Here is a 7,120-nt window from a genome sequence, read left to right on the forward strand (position 1 = left end):
CTAAAATATTACTGTCTCAAAGCATAATTGTTTTAATAAAATGTCTAGATTGGGGGTGATGTGGCTAAGACAGGGGTCTACTGCTTTCCATGATAAGCATTCTGAAAATAAAAAAATTATTTTCCATATTAACTGAATTTTGGAAAATAATTCTTCACTACTCACATAATACATTGTACACTGACGGAAACGAGCTTGGTCTCATACATACGTACCAATTGCAGGCCTTCCATGGAGCGGGCAGGTATTCTCCCCATCTAGGTCCTGCTTTTCTATATGGAGAAGATGATTCAGAAGTCAACCCTAGGGCTTCTGGATCGCTATATCATTTCCCACCTGCCCTCCAGATGGCCAGCCCAAGGGAGGCAGATAACACAAAATCCAGAATTCTATTTTTAGGGTCTGTGCCTTAAAATCCCTTCATAACAAGTAAGTCAATTTTATGCCTTCTTGACCTTGAAATCTGAGTTATCTATATTAAATTAATGAACCACCCAGTGTAAGAAACTAGCTACTACTGAGATCAGATGGCTAATCACAATCTTAATCAGACCAAGAGACTAAGGATAAAATGCTGCCAACACTGTGTGGTCCTTATCCTCCCCTCAGCTATCTATAGCTAAATCTAGCCTTCACCTGCCAAAATCTTACTGAAAATATGTTGTATGACAGCCAATAAAAAAGATGGCTTTTATTGAGGTAAGACTCACACTGATGAGCTTCCTCTCTTCAAAGGATTTAAATAACCAACATATAAAAACAAACCTATCCATATACTAAAAGAAAGGAGTGCTATAAAATCTGGAGGGATTTTTTTTTTAGGTAATCTAGCACAATACCACGTTAGATGCCTGTTAAATACTCCTGAAGATGGTGCTGATTAGTTTATAATAACTGGACTAAGAGGAGTTGGTGCTAGGCAGTGGGAGGCCAGGGGAAAGAATATACTGTATTTATACACAATGTAATTAAGTTACTTAGCATTGACATGGGAGCTTTCATGCCGGAATCTTAAATCACTATGTAAATATCAATTATGCATCAAAATTCCAATAACTCAGCAGGCTCTGACATTTGCTTTGAGTCACTGTTGAAGAACAAGTTCTGTGGCTTTGAATACTGATGAAACAGAACCTCAGACTCCGTGCTCTCCACTGCCCTCAAATTAATAATGGTTATTAGTACTGACACACTGCCCGGGACTTGGGTAGCCCTTTGTAGCTTGATTGTACTAGAGCACTGAACTATCATTCCTTTATTGCTGTTTTTGTTTTTTGTTATTACCCTAAAAGGTTCTGTGAGACAATGAAGGAAATTTCCATCACAAATTGCCAGCAGAAACTGTGAAGGGCGATGCCTACCTGGGGCATTTAATGACTTGAGCCGAAGCCTGCAGAGCATTACACATCGTCCCTGTGTATGAAGGCATGTTTGGTGAGTGGAGCAGTTAATACTAGTTTCAGATGCTCTTGGGACAGCTCAGAACAAGCAGGTCCAAGCTCTGAGCTATCTTCAACTGCCTCTCTAGGTTATCAGAACTGTGCCTTAAGAATGAAGGATGTGTCTGTTGGTGCAAGCTGGTGCAGCCACTCTGGGAAACAGTATGGAGGTTCCTTAACAAGTTGAAAATAGAGCTACCCTACAACCCAGCAATTGTACTACTGGGTATTTACCCCAAAGACACAGGTGTAGTGATCCGAAGGGGCACCTGCACCCCAATGTTTATAGCAGCAATGTCCACAATAGGCAAACTATGGAAAGAGCCCAGATGTCCGTCGACATATGAATGGATAAAGAAGATGTGACACACACACACACACACACACACACACACACACACACACACACACAATGGAATATTACTCAGCCATCAGAAAGGATGAATAGTTACCATTTACATTGACCTGAATGTAACTGGAGAGTATTATGCTGAGAAAAATAACTCAATCAGGGAAAGACAATTATCATGTGGTTTCACTCATATGTGGAATATAAGAAACAGTGCAAAGGATCATAAGGGAAGGGAGGGAAAACTGAATGGGAAGAAATCAGAGAGGGAGACAAACCATGAGAGACTCTTAACTATGGGAAACAAACTGAGGGTTGCTGGAGGGGAGGGGAGTGGGGGGATGGGGTCACTGGGTGATAGGCATTAAAGAGGGCACATGATGGGATGAGCACTGGGTGCTATAAGTAACTGAGGAATCACTGAACACTACATCTGAAACTAACGCTGTACTAGGTGTTGGCTAATTGAATTTAAATAAATAAAAAGAATGAAGGATGGGTCACTCATTGAGAGGGCGATTTATAAGACAACCGAACCCTCACCTTGCCACACAATCATGTGTTTTTTAACCAGAGCAGCTGCCAATGAACAGATTCTCTCTCCAAGATGAATTGCTTGCATTATTATTATTTTTTTAATCACATCTCTGGAAATTCCTCCTTGCAACATAACCCATTAAATTTTTTTTTTTTTTTTTTTTAGCCCGGCTCAGCAATCAAGTCAGTCCTTTGGGCTAACCTGAGACCGTTGGCTGGTGTTGACAGCCAGGACCAGGCAACCAGGAAACCATGTGCTCACTGGCTGCTTTTCCTTTTCAGCGGCTGCCAGGTGTAGCCCTGACTTCCCAAGTGCCTCTGGCTCTCCGTCGCATCCTGCCTGTTATCTCTGTCTGGCAAACAACCACGCCGGGCTTCCAGAACTTCAGAGCTTTCGGGGCACTGATGATAAGTTATTCTCAGCCCCCGGTGCCAAAAGTGCTCTTGGCCGGCGCACTGAGGAAGACTATTGTTGTCGCTGGCTGTTATCTCCCGCCCCGACAGCACTTGGCAGGTGTGCGAGCCCATCTCTGGGCCGGGGAAGCGGGGCGCTGGCCTCGAGATGAGTCAGCGCGTCAATAAACAAGCGTCGCGGAGGAAATAGCAACCAGTCTTGAAAACAAAAAAAGAAACATTTTGAGGTTTGTTGGATGCTGAGCTGTTTGTCCTCGTAGCGCACCCCTGCTTTATCTCCCTTCGCAGCCTTCCTATCAAAGAAACGGGGAAGTTAGTAGTTTATCAAATGTTCATCGGCTGTAATGTTTACGGACTCCTTACATAGCCTGGAAAGTATTTTTGGTGCTGGGGGGAGTGGGGTACTGTTTTCCTTGATTGCAAACTTATATCGTTGTCATTCATCTCCCCTTCCGTCAGACTCCGTATTCTAGGAAATCCCAAGGCTCCCGAGACTGGTGTTGTCTCCTGAACGTACTCCCCGGCCACCAGGGATACCGTCCAGATGGTGGGTGGCCTTGCAGGTGCCTGCAGGGGGAGGAGAATGGCGAGCTTTCTCCCCAGCGCTGCAACCCTGCTCCGGGGAGGCTCTGTCTCTGCGGCAGTAGTGCAGGGCAGAGGAAGAGCGGGGAACAGCTCTCACCCCAGGCTTGCCCAGCAAACAGGGCCTGATGCCGGCAACTCAGCGCGGGCCGCGGGGCCCAAGTACCCCCCTCAGTGTCTGCCTGCATCATGTGTGGGCCAAACACCAGGCTTCGGTGATTCAGCAGGAACCCAGAGGGCCCACAGGAGACAGGAAGGAAACCTTAAAAGTGTGGTGTGTTCCCACTGGGACTGTTGAGGACACATGGGCAGAGCAGGGCTGCTCCAGTCCCCAGGACCACCTTCCTCTCAGAGATCTAGAACGGACAAGAGTGGTGCTTTCTGTACCAGACTCTCTAAGGTCCCCTGGGGTTGGGACCACAGGTGAGATGGGAGTCCCTGGGGTGACACAGGCACACCTTGCAATAATCCTGTGGTAAGAGAGTCCTAAGAAGGGTGACCGTATCTCTTGATTTCCTCCAGAGATCCTGGGTTTACCCTGGCATATATATTGTTTTTAAATTGAAATTATTTGTTTATTTATTTGAGAGAGAGAGAACACAAGCCAGGAGAGGGGAGCAGCAGAGGCAGAGGGAAAAGGAGAGTCCCCGCTGAGCAGGGAGCCTGATGTGGGGCTCGATCCCAGGACCCTGAGATCACGACCTGAGCTGAAGGCAGACCCTTAACCGACGGAGCCACCAGGCGTCCCTCCCCTGGCACATGTATTAATAACACCCCTTTTCAAGGTGAAGTAGAAAGTTACCAGCTTTCTACAAGAAGTAGAAAATGACCAGCACCTCACTTTTTTCACACTCAAAAGTGTCTTCATTGGCATGATAACAGGTCCCCTTGTCAGTCCACACCCTCATGGGGCTAAGATAAGCACTCCCCATGCCACAGCTGCACTATGAGTGGCACTCACCACCTGGGCTTTTATTTAACGTGGTTTCAGCAAACATTTGCTCAGCACCCCAGCCACTGTGGTAGGCAAAGGGGACAACAGCATGCATACGAGAGACAGACTCATGGGTAGATGACTACAGGGCCCTGTGTTAAATGCACAGCAGATGCACATACAAAATAGGACGGCAGAGTGTCTTTGAAATGTCCATTTAGCGAAGAGCTGCCTGCCCACTTAGAAAAGTATCTAGAGGGGCGCCTGCGTGGCACAGCGGTTAAGCGTCTGCCTTCGGCTCAGGGCGTGATCCCGGCGTTACGGGATCGAGCCCCACATCAGGCTCCTCCGCTATGAGCCTGCTTCTTCCTCTCCCACTCCCCCTGCTTGTGTTCCCTCTCTCGCTGGCTGTCTCTATCTCTGTCGAATAAATAAATAAAATCTTTAAAAAAAAAAAAAAAGAAAAGTATCTAGGGTACGTACTGGCTTGCAAGTGGGGATGGCAGTGGTGGCATGAGCAGTGTGAGCAGACAGAAAACCAGAAGCCCATGGAGCAGACATGTTCTTGCTGTGCTTCTGGAAGCACTGTCAGCATCTGGAGAGCAGAGTGCAAACAGGAGCACAAAAGCACTCACATTTTCCCTAAAGACACGCAAAATTTTTAACTTCAATATTTACTCCTATCAATGCTTGGCTACCACCAAATATGTAAAATAAATCTGCTCTACAGAAGCTAAGATCCATGCATGGAGTTTTACACTAACAAAGAAGAATTCTCCTTCGATTCTATTTTTACTCAGGCCTCCTGGCAGCAGACCATTCTCTCTTTTATTATCAGCCTTCAGCACTAATGCAAAATTTAATAAGTACTGGTTTTTCTAATCACTTTTTTTTCTAGTGGCTCAGTGAACATGGCTGCACTTTTAAACTTCGTCTGTGTTCATGAATTTTCTACTGAACATCCCTAGCCACTTCTTCATTTGTTCTGAGGCCAATCATACTTTAAGACCCAATTCACATGTTGACTCCTTAGGAAACCAATCCTGATTCCATGAGGCAAGACTGGTCTTATTCTGTATATTGATTCTTGATGGTATTTAGGACATTATTATGTCACAGCAATTTGTCTCTAAGTCATTGTCCACAGTGATACTGAATTCCTGGAAGCCAGACATTACCTCTGATTCACCTTTCCAATTCTGGTATTTAGCCCCGGGTTCAGTTAAATAATATATCCTATTTTGAATAAACATCATCATAGGTTTGTATCTTTAAAAAAGAGTGTACAACTGAAGGAATCATCCAGAGAATATTCCTGGGGGACTGTCACCTAGGTCAAGAAGGAGAAAGTTACCAGCACCAAGAAGTCCCTCCTTGAGCCCCCTCCCAATCACTACATTCTCCCACCTCTCCAAGGATAACCAGATACTGGTTGTACTATTTTGAATATTATATACATGGAATCATATAGTATATATAACTTTGCATCTGGCTGATTTCACTCAACATTACATTCGTGAGATTCATGCATAATACGGTCTGTAGCTGGATTGGTTCATTTCAGGCATCTGTAGAGTATTGCATTGTATGAACATACCACACTTTATTTATCCATTCTGCTGCCGATAGATATTTGGGTTCTTTGCAACTTGGGACTCTTACAAATCAAGCTCTTATAACTGGGTTTGCATCATTTCTTTAGTCTTGTCAAATACACAACTTTTAGTTCTGCAGGTCTTCTCTATTCCTATTTTCCATTTTATTAATTCTTCTCATCTACTTATTCCTTATTTCTACTTTTTTTTAAAGATTTATTTTTCTTTTTTGAGAGCGAGAATGAGAAAGAGCCAAATAGAGGCAGAGGGAGAGGGAGACAAGCAGACTCCCCACTGAGCAGGGAGCCTGATCCAGGACTCACCCCAGGACCCTGAGATCATGACCTGGGCCAAAATCTAGAGCCGGCCACCTAACCGGCTGAGCCACCTAGGCACTCCCCCCTTATTTCTACTTTCTTTAGGTTTAATTTGCTGTTTTTCTCAAAGTTCTAGAGATAAGTGATTAGAAAACTGATTAATATTTCCTTCCCATATATTATTTTTCTGTAAATTTAAATTTTTTGTAAATCTAATATTTTGTAATTTTTTTGTAAATTTTAATTCACAGTTTAAAAATTTTAAACTATATTGGGGCACCTGGGTGGCTCAGTTGTTAAGCATCTGCCTTCGGCTCAGGGCGTGATCCCAGCGTTCTGGGATCGAGCCCCACATCAGGCTCCTCCGCTGAGAGCCTGCTTCTTCCTCTCCCACTCCCCCTGCTTGTGTTCCCTCTCTCGCTGGCTGTCTCTCTTTCTGTCAAATAAATAAAAATCTTAAAAAAAAATTTTTTTTAAACTATGACTTTTCCTTTAAGCGTGGCTTCAGTTGCATCCCCAAACCTTCAATGTCACAAATTCTCTTTCAGTTTATAATATATTAAAAGATTTTATTTATTTATTTATTTATTTGACAGAGAGAGAGCAGGAGAGCACTGGCAGGGGGAGCAGCAGAGGGAGAGAAAGAAGCAGGCTCCCCGCTGAGCAGGGAGCCTGATGTGGGGCTCCATCCCAGGACCCTGAGATCATGCCCTGAGCCGAAGGCAGATGCTTAACCGACTGAGCCACCCAGATGCCCCTCACTTTACAATATTTTCTGACTTCCACTGTGATTTCCCCTTTGACCCAGGGCTTATTTAGACATAATATTTATTTCTAGTAATATTTTCATTATTAATTTGTAGCTTAATTCTAAGTTGTCAGAACACAGTGTGTATGATCTTCGTATTCTGAAATCTGTTGAAACTTGTTTTATGGCCCAGCAGGGGGCCACT

Source organism: Ursus arctos, unplaced genomic scaffold (assembly GCF_023065955.2).
Source record: "Ursus arctos isolate Adak ecotype North America unplaced genomic scaffold, UrsArc2.0 scaffold_31, whole genome shotgun sequence".
In the NCBI taxonomy this organism is placed as follows: domain Eukaryota; kingdom Metazoa; phylum Chordata; class Mammalia; order Carnivora; family Ursidae; genus Ursus; species Ursus arctos.